The sequence below is a fragment of the Aedes albopictus genome, chromosome 3 (assembly GCF_035046485.1).
Source record: "Aedes albopictus strain Foshan chromosome 3, AalbF5, whole genome shotgun sequence".
Classification (NCBI taxonomy): Eukaryota; Metazoa; Arthropoda; class Insecta; order Diptera; family Culicidae; genus Aedes; species Aedes albopictus.
In genome coordinates this window covers 305,698,773-305,719,912 of record NC_085138.1, presented here as the reverse complement: position 1 = coordinate 305,719,912, position 21,140 = coordinate 305,698,773, and the positions used below count along the sequence as shown (strand labels likewise).

The 21,140-nt window shown below is 37.4% G+C and overlaps 1 protein-coding gene across 1 annotated transcript in view; it reads right to left on the bottom strand.

The window, feature by feature from the left end:
• Positions 1 to 1,179: 1,179 nt before the first annotated feature.
• LOC134284091 (uncharacterized) overlaps positions 1,180 to 21,140 on the bottom strand; it is a 225,861-nt gene continuing 205,900 nt past the window's right edge. The window contains exon 2 of the mRNA XM_062842375.1: positions 1,180 to 1,311. The gene's annotated coding sequence lies outside the window, so the exon portion shown is untranslated. The remainder of the gene's footprint in view (positions 1,312 to 21,140) is intronic.

The following is a 21,140-nucleotide window of genomic DNA, read 5'->3' as shown; positions in this document are numbered from 1 at the left end:
GAATTCATCCAGGGGTTACTTCAGGTTTTTCTCCAGAGTTTCCTCCAGGCATTCCTGCAGAAATTTCTCCAGAAATTCCTTCAGGAATTCTTCCAGTGACTCATCCAGGAGTTCCTCCTGGGATTTCTCGAAGAATTTCCCAATTATTGCTTAGGGAATTCTTCCAGAGATTGCTCCAGGGATTCCTCTGGCAGTTTCTTAAGAAATGCCTCTCGGGATCTCTTTAAAAAATTATTCAGTGGTTCATTCAGAAATTTCAGAAATGCTTCCATCTTCTTTTCCAGGGATTTATCCAAGAATTTCTCCAGAATTACCTGAAGATTGTGAGAAACTGCTCCAGCAATTTGTACTGGAATTCTACCAGATAATTTTAGAAATTCCCCCGAGAAGGGTTTCCTCCAAAGATTGTTTTAGGATATGTCCTAGGTTTTTTTCAAGAATTTTATCAGGGATCTCCTTCCGATTTTTTTTTGTAAAGATTCTTCCGGAAATTTCCCAGACAACCAGGAATCGCATAAGGATGCACGCTGTACATCGTATAAAGTACTATTTTGAGTCACTATCGCATATATGTACGGCTGAGGAACAATTTTCATCGCATATAATGTTATTTTTTGAACTTACTGCGATGTATTTGGTAAAATCATATAAGAGTGCAAATTAACTCGTAGTAGACGATATTCCAATGTTTTGTTGCGACGAACTTTGCTTATTCGCAAAAGCGTTCGAGTGAACTCGCAAAGTGTCAATTGAATTCGCATAATTGCGTACTGCGATGATTATACGACTTCGTTTGGTGCTTTTCTAATTATGTCAGTTTAACTCGCATTGGTGTACAAACTAAATCGCATAAAAGTGAAAAAAAACTCGTTCAAATGTACATACAAACTCGCACAAGCTAGAATCGTTAACGTTGGCATATTGCGATGTGATATGTGATAACAATAAAAGAGGTGCTGTTGGAGTGCCAAGAAGCTAAAAGAAAGTGAAAAGTCATCATTATAGTTACAAAACAAGTTACAAAATCATCATTTTTGTTTTGTTGACCTTATAATTAACAATGGGTGGTGCTAGTAAGAGAGGAGTAGTGATAACTGTGCGGGAAATCATGCTACATCATTTTGATTTCCAAAGAGCCTGCCGAACACGTACAGCGCACGGAAACCAAGTGCGTTCCAACAAGATCTGAGGTGAGTTAGAATGGCATGACATTTAATCAGTATGTTTCATAAGTAGTGTTTGGTGCTAAGTGTGAAGTGCGGCTCGATAATCCAAAGGTTATTAGTTCGATACTTAGGTGACAAGATTTTTCTTATTTCGAATATTTTAAGTCGCATAAGGTGCTATATTTGGTCACAATAGTGCATACCGTACATCGCATAAGATATCGCTTCAAGTCATATAGTGTCATTATTTTCCCGTCAATGCACGTATAGCGCCTCCACTTTTGTACGCATAAGGCACTTTTACTGCATCTTATGCGATGTAACTTTACCGTATAAAAGTACGTATAACATGAACATAAACTTCATTATACGTGTAAATTGGTTGTCTGGGTTCTCTTGAAATTGCTCCAAGAAGATGCCAAAAAGTTTTGCAGGGATCCCTTCAGGAATCTCTCCGGCAGTTTCTTCAGGAGTTTACTTAGGGATGTCATCAGGAATTCTTATAGTTAGTCCTCCAGGGGTTCTTCTGAGCAAAACACCTTTCAAATAAGAGTCACAGAAATAAATGTTTAGGTTGCGCAGAAGTCAATGTGGATTAATTTAAACAAGGTACTTCTCAAGGGAATCCTTCAGGAGTTCACCCAGGGAAGACTCTTTCGGAATTCTCCTAGATTATTCTAGGACCAGGGAGATCTCTAAGAATTCCTTCTTAAATTCTTCTAGACATTTCTTTTTGAATGCATTTTAGCGATTTCACCAGGAATTTCATAAAATTTCATTATTTGAGAGATCTCCGGAAATACCTCCAGAAAATTTTGCAAGAATTTCTCCAGGGATTTCTTTCTGGAACTCTTAATGAGATACTTCAGGGGTTTCCTCCAGTGATAGTTTCAAGGCTTCAAGGAGTCTTCCAAGAATACGTCAATTGACATTTATGTAGCATTATGCTCTAAGATGATTATATGTTGTATATGAGTATAAAAACTGTTCTTGGGGAAATCCCTGCAAGGATGTACTCCAATCGCCTGGTAGTCATAGAAGACATGCATACTCTTCAATATCTGCAAGGTTGCTTTGGAAGATGTAATGCGATACGCATACCTAATATTGAATTTAGAATCCTTCATGAACAATCAATTACAAATCCGACAATCTGAGCTTAAAAGATTGAAAAAATACTCACAATAGATGCAAGAAATACTATCGTACAGCGACTTAATGAAAAGTAAATTCATCCTTGCTGATCAACCACAATCGTAGAGCAAACCCATCCTCCAGTCCTCCACTGTCTTTGAGATTAATTAAAGAAATTTAGGAATGTACCCAACAATTCTGTTTTTGTTCTTTTTCCCTACATTACCCAAATTCTTTTACGCTCATTCACGCAACCGTAGCGACTTACCATCTTCCCTTATTTCCGTGTTTTTTTGCCACTTACATTACGGGCCCTCTCGTTTCATCCGTGCGGATCGTTCATCCCGGATGCCTGAACCGTCGCCGTCGTCGTCGTACGCTCGGAAATCCCCAATTTTAATATGTTACACTTTTCAATCAATAAATTTTCCTAAGTATATAGGATTGGCTTTCGATCTCCAATATCTGCTGGCGCCAACTGACGACACGACCGACGGTGCATTGGAATGGAGAAATGAAATCCTAGGAAGGGTCGTGTCTGAATTGTAGAAAGTAAAAATGATTAATCTATCTATCTAAACAAAACTACAAAAATGTTAGTATTGTAAAACGAAAATCTTTGAACTATTAAAAATTTTTGGAGTTTAGGCGAGTTTCATTTTTTTTAATGTGTTACTTAAAAATGCTGTCAATGATAGTTCAAATTTCAAAGCTTTCTGTAAATACTCAATCCATAATTTTTTTTCATAAAATAACACTGCTAGAACGATTGGTGCATGCCGTTGCTCTGCTATACGACAAATGCCACAACGCATGTAACATGGGAAAGGGACTCCCCTGGAGAAATTGAACGATGAAAGAAATGGATGAGAAAGTAATAAGAGCGATTCCAAGCAACAGCATCAAAATTAAGGAAATTTTTTAATTCATGATTTTCTATTGAACTGAAACTTTGTACAGTTTTTCAGTTCCATCTAAATCGCCATTTTTCGATATCAAATTTTTATTTTGAATCACGACTAACTTTTCGAAAGGGGTGTATGTGAAAATGGTTCAATAATATTCAAAAATCTGTACAGCCAAAATGGTTCGTTCGATTGCTATGAATTTTTCAGCAAAGTTAGATAACTAAATGGTGATTCCTATGAAAATATACACTGTGAAAAAAACATCTTTTTTAACATTAAAAATATCATTTTTGTCACAAAAACTCAAATATCTCAAAACCCTATCTTTTTACCAACGCAATGTTTTTAGGGAAGACGGTCCATTGTATTAGCAATCTACCATAAACATTTGGTGATGGTAAACTAATAAACAAAAAAGTTATAACATTTCAAACATTTCACAATTTTCACATTTGGTAAATATTTTTTTCTGTGTAAATTATTTCGGTCAGAAATCGCAGTTTGATGCTGATTGTATTGTTCAGCAAAGTTAGATAACTAAATGGTGATTCCTAAGAAAATATACACTGTGAAAAAAAATCTTTTTTAACATTAAAAAATATCATTTTTGTCACAAAAACTCAAATATTTCAAAACCCTATCTTTTTACCAACGCAATTTTTTTAGGGAAAACGGTCCATTGTATTAGCAATCTACCATAAAAATTTGGTGATGATAAACTAATAAACAAAAAAGTTATGACAATTCAAACATTTCACAATTTTCACATTTAGTAATAATTTTTTTTTAGTGTAAATTAGGCTAATACAAATTTCGATTTTCTCTTATGTCACCGCCCCCTCGGAAAATTTTGGTCGGAATTCAACATTTTGAGGGGGGCACAAATAAAATGTTCAAGAAAATCAACAAATTTAAGGTGTAATTCGAGTTCCACAGAAACTTTCTTAATAAATCCGATGAGTTTATCTATGTTGCCTAATTGTTTGGATATTTTTCCATCGAATACATTTATTATTTATCATCCTCCCCCTTAACGAGTCAACGAGCACTGTGACAAAAGAAGAAAATGAGATTTGTTCCTGCCTTTATTTCGGCCGGAAATCGCAGCTTGATGCTGATTTTATTGTTAATGGCCTTGCGTGAGTAAAACAAGCTGTTTTTATTATGTATTATGTATATTATATGTACAGTAATGTTCCGATTTTATCACGCCCTCCGCGCATTAGTCGTTTATTCATTATTTGCTGTTACATTTGAGGACAAGTGTTTTCCCTCTTCTTCAAAATGAATGTTGAAAGCGTGTTTTGCAACGTTAAAAATATTGAAATGGGTATAGATGTTGAAGTATATATCAAAGCATTTTTGAAAAGGGGCGTGATTAATTGTTTAAACTGATGTCGCTGATGTTACGGTGACATGACTCTCTGCACTTAGCACTTCTGGTAATTTCTCAGTTGTTGTCGTTTTCGAACTTCCTACGCCCTGCTTTACCGATGATATACAGATGGCTCGTTTGTCAAAGTCTAGACGGCAGGACGTGCAAATGCGTAAATTTGGATTCAATTTGGGCATAACCAGTCTCTTTCAGATTATCTATGGTGCTTTCGGTGAGATTTCGTAACTCCTTTGATCATTTTTTTTTCATCAAACGGTCTACAAGAGAGAGTTGAGTTGAAGACCTTTGAGAAAGCGACTGTTCATGTTGTTCGTTAGATTATAATAAACAAAATCACTTATTAGTTTTAACTGACTAGTTTGGTGTTGTTTGCTTGGCTGAAGAAAAAATTTACTATTTAATATCCATAGCGGTAGTATTTTTTTTTTTGCTTTTTCGTGAGCATTGTCATGGTATGTATACAGACAAACAAACGTAACACTGACGAAATTTTCATTGACCACGCCTTTAACGATCATTTTGAATCTTGGTTGTGGCTTTCATAACCAGAAGAGTGCCCATCATTTTTCTTTGCGTTTGACGTTTCACACTAGCGCCTTCTGATGACGATATTGCACATCGCAGTATTTCGTGAAACATTTCCACCAGGTGGGGGTAGTGTGAACTGGGCGATGGATTTTCACGTGGTAGGTAACTCTCATGCATTTGTTGTTGTTGAAGTTACTCGCATTCTTCCGATCATAAAGTCTGTTCTCTAAGAGGTATTTTTTTGAAGATAAACTAGACGTATACGCGTATATAAAACTTTTATTATACAGCTTTTGTCTTAAAAAAAAATTTAATTCCATTTTTCTTATAATCAACAGCTTTTCAACACTATCAAGGGATTTTTTCACCAGTCACGTACAATAAAAAGTATGACACTCTCAATATTTTTGATCAAAACACTGGATCGCGTCTAAGTTTCAAATAGATACTATAGAAATTATGAATAATCAAACAAAAGTATCATGAAAACAACTTGTTTAATTCAGGCGGTAGCCTTTACAATAAAATCAGCATCAAAAAATAATTCTCAAAATAATTTACACAGAAAAAAAAATTTTTTTGTTACTAAATGTAAAAATTGTGAAATGTTTGAAATGTCATAACTTTTTTGTTTATCAGTTTACCATCACCAAAATTTTATGGTAGATAGCTGATATAAAGGGCCATTTCCCCTAAAAAATTAACGTTGGTAAAAAGATAGGGTTTTGAGATATTTGAGTTTTTGTGACAAAAATCATATTTTTTTTAAGTAAAAAAATAATTTTTTTACAGTGTATATTTTCTAAGGAATCATCATTTAGTTATCTAACTTTGCTGAAAAATTCATAACAATCGAAAAATCCGTTTTTGCTGTACAGCTTTTAGAATATTTTTGAGCTGTTTTAGCATACACCCTTCTGAAAAGTTAGTCGTGAGTGAATATGAAGGTTTGATATCGAAAAATGACGATTTAGATGAAATTGAAAAACTGTGCAAAGTTTCAGATATTTTTGAAATGGTCGCTCAGGATCGACTGACATGACTCCGTGGAATTCCTCATAAGTCACTTTTCGTACAAGACTTCTTTGCGAACCCACGAACGACTGTCGCTTTCAACATATTTAAGACAATCTCTTTTTCTTGTTGACATTGGTTACCAAATGGAACACAACATGTTTCTAAGCAATGAGGTCAAGAAAAATAAATAATCCAAAGTTTTCTTGAATGTTCCCTAAATCGAACCCGAACATGTTTCATGTGTCATTATAATGCAGTACTGAGCTCATTGTATCAAATAAACCCCCTCCTAAACTGACTGGTCAGAATCAGTCGAACTTTGAATCCCGCCGCGCTTTTGCCCGAGAACATGCTGCTGCCAAGGTGAAATGGCACAAATCGCTTTCCCGGCCGAAAGTAGATGACGGAAGAAAAATCGTATTTCATTACGTTTCGTTGGATTCCAGCAGTAAATTGGCCCGAAATCCCAGCTGGAAATAGATTAATTTGAAAATAATCATTTTTTTTTCCTCTGGTTGGGATCGATTTTTCAACTTTAGGTTGACGTGGGGAAATTTGTTAGGAAGTTTTTTTGTATTCTTTACGCAATCATTGATCCAAGAATGAGCCTTTCTGGCCTTGTAATGATACACGACGGACTAACATTTCTTCCTAAGAACCACGAAATTTCGAAAGAATAAAAGCATCTGAGCTCCTAACGCCATCTCTATGATGTTGCGCCCAAGGTTGCACCGCAATTAAAACACTGCTTGCTTCTTAGCTTAGCTTAGCTTTAGCTTAGCTTTAGCTTAGCTTTAGCTTAACTTTAGCTTAGCTTTAGCTTAACTTTAGCTTAGCTTTAGCTTAGCTTTAGCTTAGCTTTAGCTTAGCTTTAGCTTAGCTTTAGCTTAGCTTTAGCTTAGCTTTAGCTTAGCTTTAGCTTAGCTTTAGCTTAGCTTTAGCTTAGCTTTAGCTTAGCTTTAGCTTAGCTTTAGCTTAGCTTTAGCTTAGCTTTAGCTTAGCTTTAGCTTAGCTTTAGCTTAGCTTTAGCTTAGCTTTAGCTTAGCTTTAGCTTAGCTTTAGCTTAGCTTTAGCTTAGCTTTAGCTTAGCTTTAGCTTAGCTTTAGCTTAGCTTTAGCTTAGCTTTAGCTTAGCTTTAGCTTAGCTTTAGCTTAGCTTTAGCTTAGCTTTAGCTTAGCTTTAGCTTAGCTTTAGCTTAGCTTTAGCTTAGCTTTAGCTTAGCTTTAGCTTAGCTTTAGCTTAGCTTTAGCTTAGCTTTAGCTTAGCTTTAGCTTAGCTTTAGCTTAGCTTTAGCTTAGCTTTAGCTTAGCTTTAGCTTAGCTTTAGCTTAGCTTTAGCTTAGCTTTAGCTTAGCTTTAGCTTAGCTTTAGCTTAGCTTTAGCTTAGCTTTAGCTTAGCTTTAGCTTAGCTTTAGCTTAGCTTTAGCTTAGCTTTAGCTTAGCTTTAGCTTAGCTTTAGCTTAGCTTTAGCTTAGCTTTAGCTTAGCTTTAGCTTAGCTTTAGCTTAGCTTTAGCTTAGCTTTAGCTTAGCTTTAGCTTAGCTTTAGCTTAGCATACGAAAAAGATCTAAACCGACCGGGAATCTAAACCGCCAACCTCAGCATACATATATACTATTTTTGGTTTCAAAATCACATTTAGGATAACACATAGACACCACATGCTTATGAGATGTACAACGCGTTTTAGCCGTGTAGCAATTGAAGATTTACCCTACTTCTGCTAGGATGCATCGACGAACTCCTTCAGGGTTTTGTCTATAGCTTCCTTCAGTGATTTCATCACGAATTGGTCCAGAGAACCTGAATGTCTCTATAATATAGCTAAATCAATCAATTAATCCAGAGAGTTTTTATAGAATTCCTGTAGGGGTTTCAGCAGACATTCCTCCGGGAATTTCTCCGGGGATATCTTTTGTGGTTCTCCAATGATTGTTCCAGTGCTTTTTTTCGAGAATTGCTCCAGGAATGTCTCCTGGAATTCCCAAAGGTATGTCAACAGAGATCCTTTTAGGTATTTCTGCAAGAGTGCCTTCAGAGATTTCGTCAGGAATTTCTCCATATAGGCTGCGTGTACCAGTTATCGCCATAGTAGTTTCCTATTTGGCCATAGTGGTTATTTAAGGTGAAACGTCAAGAAATTCTATGGCAATTTTGCATACAAACTTTAGAGGCACAAATCTGGCAAACCAAGCCGCACTTGTTAATCCTGGCTTTGCTCACTTGCAAAAAGAGGCAGCTTTTCCAAATTGAGCGCATTTTTTTACGAATTTTTAAGATTAGTGCTTGAGTAGGGGTTCAAGTCGGCCATTGTGGCAGCCATATTTGTATTCTCTGAAGTTTCTCCTTAAGATAATTCTAAATTTTGCATCATTATAAGAAATTTAATTACACGACTTTCTTAATAAGTCAAAGCATGAAAGCTTTCTAAATTTCCACTAAGGCCAAATAGGGAACCACTATGACCATAACTGGTACACTTACCCTATTCCTTTAAGAATTTTACTGCACATTGCTTGAATAATTTAATCTGGATTAATGCGAAGTGTTTCTGCAGAAATATCTTCCACGAATCCTTTCAGAAAATTTTCCAGATCTTATCTAAAATTATTTTGGAATTACATACAAAAATTCCTACATAATTCGTCAAGAAACTATTGCAGACATGGATTCCCTCAATTATTATCTAGGTATTTCTACAGCAGTTCCTCCAGGAATTTGTTAAGAAAGCTTTCTTAAGATTTCCTGAGGAATTCCTCAGGGGATTGCTTCCGGAATTCCTCATGGGTTTTCTTCAGGAATGCTTCCAAGGATTACTCAATTAGTTCCTTCACAAACTCTTCTTATAATTCCTTCAGGATTTCTCTAAGAATTTCACCTGTGATTTCTTCAGGATTTCTCCAGGGATTTCTCTAAGAATTCTTCCAGGGATTCCTCCAGAAATGCCTCTAGAGATTGCTCTAGGAATTCTTCCAGAAACTCCTCCAGGAATTCTTCTAGAGATTCCTCCAGAAGTTTCTCATGAGATCAGGGCGCAAAATGTTCATAGTCATTGACTGAAAACAGCACGAATTTGAATGATTCTGAACTGAATATTCAAAACAAAAAAATTCATTTTCGCTCTCCCTCTTCACACAGTCAGTCAATTCGTAGTCATTGAATATGAAGCCGATCGAGAAACATATTCATAATTACCCACGTTTATGGCTACGATTCCTTCCAAAAACACTCCACAACAATCAAATGGGAAAAGATCTGTGTAAAGCACCGTTAAATGTAATCGAAACGTTAATATTTTATCAGCAATTTAACACTTTGTAAGATGTTTACAAATATTCATTGACTTTCATTCAGTTGACAAACGAGTATCGAGCAGCTGACTATGAATATGCAGGCAAGTGAATGAAAATTGCCGCACGGTGAATTTCAGCTCGTCTGCTCGAAAATGCTAGAGATTGCTAGAGATCCCTACAGGCATACCTCTACGATATCCTCCAGGGATTCCTTCGGGAATTTCTCCAGAGATTCCTCCAGGGATTTCTCCAGGAATTCCTCCAGAGGTTCCAGGAATAACTTCAGAGACTCTTCCAGGGATTTTTCCACGAATTTCTGCAGGCAGGGATTTTTCCAGTAATTCCTCCAGAAATTCCTCCAAGCATTCTTTAGGGAATCCTCCCGGAGCTTCTAAGAAGTTTTTTTTTCAGAAATTTCTCCAGGAATTCCTCCCAGAATTCGTCTGGAGATTTGTTACGGAATTCCTCCAGGTACTCTTTCAAGGATTGCTCCAAAAATTGCCCCAAGAATTCATCCAGGAATTTCTCCAATTTTTATCTAGGTATCTACAGCAGTTCCTCCAGGAATATGTTAAGAAAGTTTCTCGGGATATCCTGAGGAATTCTTCACGGGGTTTCTTCAGGAATTCTTCCAAGGATTCAACCGGGAATTTCTTTTACAATTCTTTCAGGAACAACTCCAGAGATTATTCAAAAAAACCCTCCAAGAATTCCCCCACGCAGTTTTCTAAGAATTTCTTAAGGAATTCCTCTTGAAATTCTTTTAGGAACTCCTCCAGAAACTAATCCAGAGGAATTCCTGAAAAAGTTTTCTCAGGCATTCCTCCAGGATTTTCTCTAGAGATTTTTCAAGAATTTCTTCAGGGACTTCTCCAAGAATTCCTCCAGGGATTCCTCTAGCATTTTTTCCTAAAATTCCTACAAGGATTCCTTCAGAAATTTTTCCTAAATCCTCCAGGAATTCCTGAAAGAATTTCTTCAATTTTTTTCTAGAGATTCCTCCCAGAATACCTCCAGGAATTTCTCCAGAAATTCCTCCAAGAATTGGTCCAGCAATTCATCATAAATTTCATAGGAATTCCTCAAAATATTTCTCCCAGAATTCATCCAAGAATTCCTTCAAGTATACTTTCAGAAATTCTTTCAGGGATTCCTCCGGGATTTTTCAAGGGCTCTACAGGGATCTTCCAGGCATTCCTGTAAGATTCCAGGTATTTCTTCAGGGATTTATGCAGGAAGTCTTCCGGGGATTGGTCCAGGAATTCCTCAAGTGATTTCTTCAGAAATTCCTCCCAGATTCTCTTCAAAAATTCTTCCAGGATTTCCTTCAGAAATTTCAGGAATCCTTCTATCATGTTTTCCAGGAACGTATCCATGAATTTCTTCTGGATGTTAATTTTAATTACCTTACTTCTGGACTTACTTCCAGAAGGAATTCCTCGAGCGAATAGTATTGGAAGATAGTTTTAAAAGGATACATACGGGAACCAGTGAATTATCTAGGGATTCATTCGGGAATCCCTCCAGCAGTTTCTCCAGAAGTATACTCAGGGATTCTATTAGGAATTCTTACAATAAATCCTGCAGGGACTCTTCCAAGCAACACACATGTCACAAAAAAGGCACGGCAGCGCAGATTTTGGTTGCGCAGAATTCACTGTGACTTATTTTAAACATATAGGTACTTACATGCTGAGAGTGCTTTCAGACATTTTTCCAGTGAATCCTTTAGAAAGACTCTTTCGAAATTCTCCCAGGAATTCCTCCCGGAATTTCTTCTGGAAATATACCAAAAGTTCTTCTAAGAATTTCTTCTTAAATTCCTCCAGACATTTCTTTTTGAACAAATTCCAGGTTTTTTTTTTTTTTGAAAAATTCCATTGTTTGAGATTTTTTCTGGAAAAACCTGTAGGAAATTGTTAAAGAATTTCTCCAGACATTCCCTTCAGGAATTTTTACAGTGATACCTCGATGATTTCCTCCAGTGATGGTTTTAAGGCTTTTACGGGAATGCCTTCAAAAAGTCTTCCAAGGGTCCTTCCGGGAATACGTTAATTGTCATTTCTATAGGATTATGCTCTGAGATGAGTGAGTATACTCAGTGAATATATAAAACAATCTTTAGGGAGGTTCTGGCAAGGATAGTACAACTGATGATTTATTCTTAGAGGAATAGAGACCCAGGACCTAGCCCAGGACACTCCAAGATTGCTAATAAGGATAGACAAATTGGATGATAATTTACTGAGAGAACTCCAGTTAGTCATAGAAGACATTATGCAGACATTTTCAAAAAATCTTCAGAAGGGTTTCCATAATTTTCTACTAGAAAAATTCTATAACGCAAGTCTCGTCAATATCTCATTCAGGCTGTAGGTATTGAATTTTCATGCCTAAATTTGGTATTACAAACCTATTTTGTCCTGCTCGGGAACAGGTGGAAACTGGAAATCAGTTGACCGTTTTCATACATAAACTGCGGGGTCCTGATGTCGTTTTTCCACACAACACCTAAGGATTGGTGACATTTCCACACACAAACACTAATGTCGAGAATCGTCATGTAAACGTTGGTTTGTTTCTACCAGTTAACCTCAAAAATCATCATGGTCCAACACTCTTTCTTCAAGGCGATGTATGAAAAATTACCAACTATTTACCAAGATTTTAAACAACGCGAATAGATGTGCATTTGTTTTCTCCCAAAACGCACTTTTACATGTACAGAAGGGTCACCCATACAATTGGACGTGATAACCTTAATAATTGCAACACTCTTATAATTTTTTAACTTGATTATTTCAAACTTTCAGAATGGTAATTTGTCTTGGTTAACATTCACCGGGATATTAAAAGACAGTAACTCTTTCATAAGTCTCTGGCCCTTAGCCTTCGGTCATTGCCTTTTCAAGGTGTATTCTTAGTAATAGTTTTATGCTGGATTAGTACGACTGGTAATTTTGTTATTCCGAAAAAACTGGCTTTCTCAGTCTTGGACTTTTTGAAACGGCTCGTTTTGCTTTGCCCGACGTTTCGGCTCTTTTATTGGGCCTTTTTCAAGGGGATACTACAAATATAGAACATTTTAAAAGGCCAATCGCACAACATATAACACAGATAACATTCTTACGCTGTCAACCGTTCCTCGTTACCGTCAAATGGGGTAACTTGCAACACTTTTCGACTTTGAAGCAACATCATTGAAAATCTAAACATTTCAAACATACGGTAAAGCATCGTGTACACTAATTACCACGAGTAGAATGCTATGCAGAATTTCATTTATTAAAATACGTTGCCACCTAAACAGGAGGTGTGAAATACATGCTTGTTGCAAGTTACCCCATCTGTGGGGTAACTTGCAACATATGACATGAAGCTAAGTTAGCTACCATTAAACTGCACTAATATTTTAGTACTTGATCATACTATAAGTTTTTGAAGTAATGCATGAAAAATGCTTTAAAAAGATGTAAACTAACCAATTAAATTATTTTTTTCCCTTAAGGGTTGGTAGTTATTATAAGCGAGAGTATATCGTTTCATAACAGGTCTTACGTCCCTCAAATATAAAATATTTATGAATCTCATGACTCAGTACTAGTTACAAAATGTCAACAATGCTCAATGTCATTTGTTGGAAAGGTAAAGTAAATCATCATTTTCAGTATGAAGTGGTGTTTGGCTACTTCAGCTCAAATTACATGTTTTAAACACCCATTCAACTATTTACAAACTATAAAAGCCGTCAATTTGGGCATTCTATTGAAATAGTTCTGTCAATCTAGGTTCAGATTAGATTTTGGGGATTGTTTTAGAAGGTTCATAAACTGAATTAAACTTTCATTAAGATGAAACATGAATGAAGTTTCAAAATATGGAAGTCTTTTACAATGTTTGAAAGACACGTGTAAAAAAATGGTAAAATTGAGTGGATATTTGAAGATGAACACGTTACGTAATCAATAAATGATTCATTTCGATTATTTTTATCCAAAATATCCTAAAAAGAAAACAAATTATAGAATGTTTTATTGATTTCAACTGTTGCAAGTTACCCCATAGTGGTTGTCGAATATGATAATGATTTTTTACACTACTTAGTCGATAAGTTTATCAAACTTTAAGCGTTCAGCTAAGCTTACTATTAGGTACCCTAACTGCAAGCAAGGTCATCATACTTATCGCACTTACCATAGGAGAGAGGTAAAGCACGATTTTCATACTTGTTTTTATGGCATAAAATGGGCAAACCGTTTTAACAGTGTAGCTGAACAATAAACAAAGAAACCAAACTGATTTTTTCACTAAAATGATCTTTGGTACACATAATTTTGATAACCGAAACGGTGAAGCATACTAGCTTTCAATATTATGAAAAAATAGTTCACATGTCATAGTGTTGCAAGTTACACCGCTGTTGCAAGTAACCCCGTTTGACGGTACATTGAAATTTGCCGAATTTGTGGGGGGGGGAGCTTCTTATATATCTATGAATTTACATTTATAACGTGAAAATATAGAAATTTCTCTAACTTGTCTGGACTTACAATTTTGAACATACATGTAAATTTAACAATTTTGAGACACTGAGACACTATTGCAATTATCAACGACATGTTCTTGTTAGTCCAGACAAATTAGAGAAATTTCTATATTTTCACGTTATAAATGTAAATTCATAGATATATAAGAAGCTAACCAAACCAAAGGTATCCCCAAAAACCCAGATTAATCCACCTAGTGGTGATAGTGCCTTTCTCGTCGAATATGTACTCGTAAAGTTTTCTTCGACGTTAGCCAAAATGTTCCTGAATCCTGAAAACACTTTACACTAGCAACAATTTTAACAAAGCCATCATCGATTTTCGAAACTTATTGATGATAGATATTCCGATAATATGCTCAACAACAAAACAGAGCAGAAAAAGATCAGACCTCTCAGTTGACTGCTTGACCACCTTAACCCTAGTCGTGTATTGGGGTCATTGTGATCCCATTCCATCCACTACGGCAGCGGGGTGAGCGTCAGCTAATGCTTGAAGAAGGTTAACTTTATTCACAATCACAGATCACTTTGTGATCTTCGGCAATGTTTATTTCAGCACACTTTAGGCTATATTTTATTATCATTGGTAACACGATTCATGTAAAATTTGACCTTCCTACGAGGAAAATGCAGAAAATGTAGATTTTCCATTCAAATTTCAATCGCAATGAGAAGAGTGAGGGCTCAACCAGCCGCACCCAAATTGAGAGCAGTAATTTTAGAAGCATAAGGAGATTGGAGATTGAAAAACTGTATAAGGTTGATGCGATTAAATTATATTTTTATATAAAACGTTGAACCATCCTACTATACATTTACACCGCAGGAATCTGAAATGGTGTGATTTGAAGAGGTCGCTTTGGTCACGATTTCGTTCTCTCGCATATATGAAGACTTAGATCATTTCTTCATTTATAATCTTACCCAACGTTTACATGCTATCAAAAAAGCCACAATTTGATTTATCGCTTTGACATTTATTTTGTTAACCTTTATAATTTCGCTATTTGATGTGCAGCTTGCATGGGTTTGGTTAAATTTTACGTTTGACTACTTCCGGCGGGACACCTGGAACTGATTCCGGTTGTCTCAAATATGGTCTTAGACTATGTTTTTGTCAACTGTTCTTCACGTGACCTGAAAAGCCGGAAATTGATGTGATTTGAGGCTATTTTCTTGCTAACCGTTCGGCAATTTTTTGAAAATGTCGCGATTTTATGTATCGCATGCATGGTTTTGGTTCACTTCTATCAAATCACACCCGCAACCGATTCCGAACTACTGTGGCCTGAGACTATTTTCTTGTTGACCGTTCATCAGATTATCAAAAACGCCGCTATGGTTTAGTTCCTTTCTATATTTTACCACTTCCGACGCGTTACTCGTCTTGTCACCAGTTCTGGAACACTACCGGTTCTCCTAAATATGGTCTGAGATAATTTGTTGGTTAACCGTTTATCTTGTTACTGAATAAGTCATCGATATGTCGCATGTATTGGTTCTCTTTTACATTTGATTATTTCTGGCGGGACACCCGTAATCAGTTCCGTAACACACTGATGAGGCTTGCGTCTATTTTCTTGCAACTGTTCATTATTTTACCTAAAAAGCCGTGATTAGAGGTATCGCATGCATGGGTTTGGTGTCACTTCCGGCCCGGAACCGGTTGCGAAACACTACCGATAGTCTCTTAAATAGTCTGAGCCTATTTGCTTGCTAAAGTTTATTAGGTTATCAAAAAAGCCATGGGTTTGGTCTAGGGGCGGGACAGCTCTAATATTGATTAGCGGTATTAGTGGTATTAGGAAACATTAATCCCAAAGCCAGACCATTTTTTAACCAAGTAAGCCACGCTAATTGAACTTGATTGATGACAAGAACAAGAAATGACAAAAAATAGCCATTCTGCTTACATTGCTTCTAAAATATGAAAAGGACTATCACTAAGTAGAACAAAATAGCTAGATATTGGTTCTACACCGTTCTTTATACTCCGGAAGAACAAACTACGGAACTCACTGTAGGAGAATATTCAATTTGTTAGGCGCAACAGTCTTTTGTTTGTAGTGACATCCAAACGCAAAACGGAAATGTACAACAGAATGTCAATGACTTGTAATAATGTCAATATAAATAGCAATTCCCTCCCAATCTAGATTTATTCTTTGATTCAACCAGCTACGAGATATAGTTTTCGAAAGAAAGCAGGATTGGCCAAAATTTGTAAATGCAAAGTTTAGCGATAAAGGGAAGTTTGTAGTAGTAGGGTGAGCTATCATATCCAGTTTATTTCACTTAATGAACTTCGAAGTTAGCATACAACCGAAATACAGGGACATTGTGTATTCTTATCACACGTAAAAATCTAAGCTTGTTAATCACTTCTAATGGAGTCTTCTGCATCGATTTCTCAAAACACAACGATTAAAGCCACATCCGTGATTATGGAAGTTGAAGCTGAAATAATCAACAGCGATTAAATTTTCAATTGGACGAACAGAAAAAACACCGCAGACAAACCAAGAGACAACTTGTTGACAACTTGTGACAGTTACTTGTTGTATGAAAATTCATGACATACTACAAATGAAATGCTACGGTGGACGGTAAAGATTAGGAAACTAATATTTATTAGGCGGTATTAGCGCCGGTATTAGGAGCTGTCCCGCCCCTAGGGTTTGGTTCAATTTTATATTTAGCCTCTTTCGGAGGGAACTAGTTTCGGCACTACTGACAGTCCATAATGTGGTCTTAGCCTACTTCCTCAATAACCGGTCATCGGAAAAAGCCGTGATTTGATTTGCCGCATGCAAGAGTTTTGTCAACTTTTATATACGGCCACTTCCGGCGGAACACCCGGAACCGGTTCTGAAGCACTGCCGATTCATATAAGGTCTAAGACTGTTTTCTTGCTAACTGCTCATCAGGTTATCCAAAATGCCGTTGTTTGATGTGCCGCATGCATGGGTTTGGATCACTTTTATATATGACCACTTCCAGCGGGACATCCGGAACCGGTTCCGATACACTGCCGGTTCAGATATGGTCTGAGTCTTTTTTTATGCAAACCTTTCATTGGGTTATCAAAAAAGTCGGGCTTTGATATATCGCATGCATGGATTTGGTTCACTTTTATATTTGGCCACTTCCTGCGGGACTCCCGGAACCGGTTCTGGAACACTACAGGTTCATATATGGTCTGAAACTGTTTTCTTGCTGACTGTTCATCAGGTTATCCAAAATGCCGCAATTTGATGTGTCGCATGCATGGATTTGGTTCACTTCTATATTTGGCCACTTCCGGCGGGACTCCTGGAACCGCTTCCGGAACACTACCGGTTCAGATATGGCCTGAGACTGTTTTCTTGCTGACTGTTCATCAGGTTTTCCAAAATGCCGCAATTTGATGTGTCGCATGCATGGATTTGGTTCACTTTTATATTTGGCCACTTCCGGCGGGACTCCCGGAACCGGTTCCGGAACACTACCGGTTCAGATATGGTCTGAGACTGTTTTCTTGCTGACTGTTCATCAGGCTATCCAAAATGCCGCAATTTGATGTATAGCATGCATGGATTTGGTTCACTTTTATATTTGGCCACTTCCGGCGGGACTCCCGGAACCGGTTCCGGAACACTACCGGTTCAGATATGGTCTGAGATTGTTTTTTTGCTGATTGTTCATCAGGTTTTCCAAAATGCCGCAATTTGATGTGTCGCATGCATGGATTTGGTTCACTTTTATATTTGGCCACTTCTGGCGGGACTCCCGGAACCGGTTCCGGAACACTACCGGTTCAGATATGGTCTGAGACTGTTTTCTTGCTGACTGTTCATCAGGTTATCCAAAATGCCGCAGTTTGATGTGTCGCATGTATGTGTTTGTTACATTTTTATGTATGGCCCCTTCCAAGGGTACTGGTCCGGAACACGTAAATGGCCATAACTCCGGAACGGCTGGACCGATCCGAACCATTTTCAATAGGAAACAATGAGACCAGATTACGCGTCGAATGAACCGTCGGTCATTAAAATCGGTTGAGGTTTACTGCCAAAAAGTGATGTGAGTTTATTTGTACACACACATACACACTAGGCATGTCCAGCTTTTCAAAAATGTTCTCTGATTCTCAAGTCCACCCCCATATTTTGATTGGCATCCTAAAAGAAGTAACTTGTCAAAATTTCAGCCAAATCCATTAAAATTAAGAAGTGCATCAAATCAATTTTGTGTTTTTCGACTATTTTTGAACTTCAAAAAATCATAACTACACTAAAACATGTCAAAACTTAATTCTTCCGGCAGAAATTGAAAGCTATACTTGTTTGCTACAACTTCTCCGAACAACGTGTGCCAATAAAATTGAAGGAAACATGTGTAATTATCACATTAGTAATTAGAAAAACCTTAAAAAGTTGATTTTTTGATAGATTTTGTTCTGGAATACCCTAATATACGTAATAAGTTGGATTTTTCAAAACGGCATCATATTCTCCAATGTTTTTTGGTTATTTGCTTCTTTGGCACCAATGCTGTAGGAGTTGAGCAAAAATTACTAAAATTCGTGAAAGCCAAATGTGGCCTAAAAACTAGCTTTTCGGGTGCAATCACGCTTTGGCGCGCAAAAAGTGGCATCGCGTCAGCACTGATATGATAGCCAACACCTGTCATCGCGCTTGTTTGTTATCACCCGTGGTAGGGGGTAGCCAAGGCAAACTACTAGGAAGCAAAGCTACTACGTTCAGTACAATTTCGCGCCACAACGTGATTACCTCCAAAAAGCTAGTTTTTAGGCCACATTTGACTTTCACGAATTTTAGTAATTTTTGCTCAACTCCTACAGCATTGATGTCAAAGAAGCAAATAACCAAAAAACATTGGAGAATATGATGCCGTTTTGAAAAATCCAACTTATTAAGTATATTAGGGTGTTCCAGAACGAAATCTATCAAAAAATCAACTTTTTAAGGTTTTTCTAATTACAAATGTGATAATTACACATGTTTCTTTCAATTTTATTGGCACACGTTGTTCGGAGAAGTTGTAGCAGACAAGTATAGCTTTCAATTTCTGCCAAAAGAATTAATTTTGACATGTTTTAGTGTAGTTATGATTTTTTGAAGTTCAAAAATAGTCGAAAAACACAAAATTGATTTGATGCACCTCTTAATTTCAATGAATTTGGCTGAAATTTTTACCAGTTACTTCTTTTAGGATGCCAATCAAAATATGGGGGTGGACTTGAGAATCAGAGAACATTTTTGAAAAGCTGGACAGGCCTAATACACACACACACACATACACACACACACATACACACACACAGACATCACCTCAATTCGTCGAGCTGAGTTGATTGGTATATGTGACTTGACCCTCCGAGCCTTCTATCAAAAAGTCGTTTTTGGAGTGAACATATAGCCTTTCCAGTACACTTAGTGTACGAGAAAGGCGAAAAGTACTAATACCTTAGATATGAACTATAGAAGAAGGAAATAATAATCCCATCACACTCCACCCCCACTCTGAGAATCATACACACACCCCAAACGACGTGAATCTCATACGCAAACGGCAACAGTCATGCATACATATACACAAACATAACAAGGCTCGCCGTACATACATACATTCCGAAGCCAATAAGGACTCTTTCTTGGCCCCAACCTCCACCACCGACCGTCTCACCGGAGAAGATACTTTATACGCACCACACGGCACCTTCCTATGTACAAAAATGGCAAAAGGGACAAACCCAACATCCACCCGTAGTAGCAGTAGTGGAAGTGGAAAAGCCTACATCGCGCCATCCTAGCGGAAAGTAAACCTCGTTTCGCTTCAGAGTTGTCACAAAAAATTATCCTTTTCCAACGTCACTTTCTCGCCGCTGCTGCTGGGTTGGAATTTTCACCCCCATCACCCACTACGCAAGCGGTCGCGCGCTACCACCACCACCACCACCCAATTCGATAGGCCCTTCCGTAAACATGTACGCAAGCAGAGACAGCGAAATTTCTTTTTACGAGCAGTGTGGCACTGGCAGGCGGTCGGTAGGTAGGTCGAAACGGAATGAGACTTTCCATACACTAGGCTAGCAGACCCTCTGCCATCAGAGGGGCTGAACGAACGGAAAGCGTCAAGTGCGTGTGATAAGAAAATGCTTTTTGACATTTAAGTCTTTCGTCGTCTTCTGTTGGGGATTTTTTGTATCCCTTCCCGTATTCGGGTTTCTTTGTTAGTTTCGTCAGAAACTTGGACTGAGAAAAAAATGCTCTCAAATTTTGAATTATGGAAAGATAATACAAAGAATCTTATAACCAAAGATTTTGTTCAGAATCGCAGTCGTAAGTAATCCAATGAAACCTATATTTCCTCAAAATAATAAAAAGAGTTCAATTGCAATTTGAATCCATAAATGCGAAATAACTAACTATTAAAAAAGGACAAATTTCTTAACAACCATTACAGACATTTCCCTCAGTCTAGAAATCTTACGGCCAGCAGTGCGTGGTTCAGCAAGATTTGGGTGCCTCCGCCAGCCGTCGCGTCGACCGGACGATTGATCTCCATCTCCGGCTTCTCTCTGGTGTTGTGGAGGACTTTGGCAAGTACTCGACAGAGATGAAAGAATGTCTACCGGAGGGGAGAGAAAGGCGCCTTGTGTCACTGTGTGACGTAATAAAGTTTAATTTCTTTCTGATAACCTTAATATCTCGAAGGGTCTCCCATCGCATCGTTTGAAGGGATTGTGGGTTTTTGTCCGCCGTGATAGCCTGAATTGTAGAAAGTCGTTCATAAAACGCAAACAGAATGTGACACCGAAGCTTCGGGGTGTGTTGTGATATTCTATCTATGGTGTTACCCTTATTTTAAATTGTAACTTTCTACTAGCGACTACCGCGATGTCAAATCGGCTTTTGATTGTAATGCAATTTGTAGAAACTTATTTGACCTAAACTAGGCCAAAATTTCTTTTTGACTACGTGGATCAATAATTACTTACCTATCTTGTAAAATGTTACATTATTCAACTACGAGTCGCGAGTCGAAACATTCAAAGATAAGAATGGTAGCCCTTTTATGGAAGAATGTGAGATACTTAAAAGGTGGTATCTGCACTTCGATAAGCATCTGAAAGCCGTTGATAATGT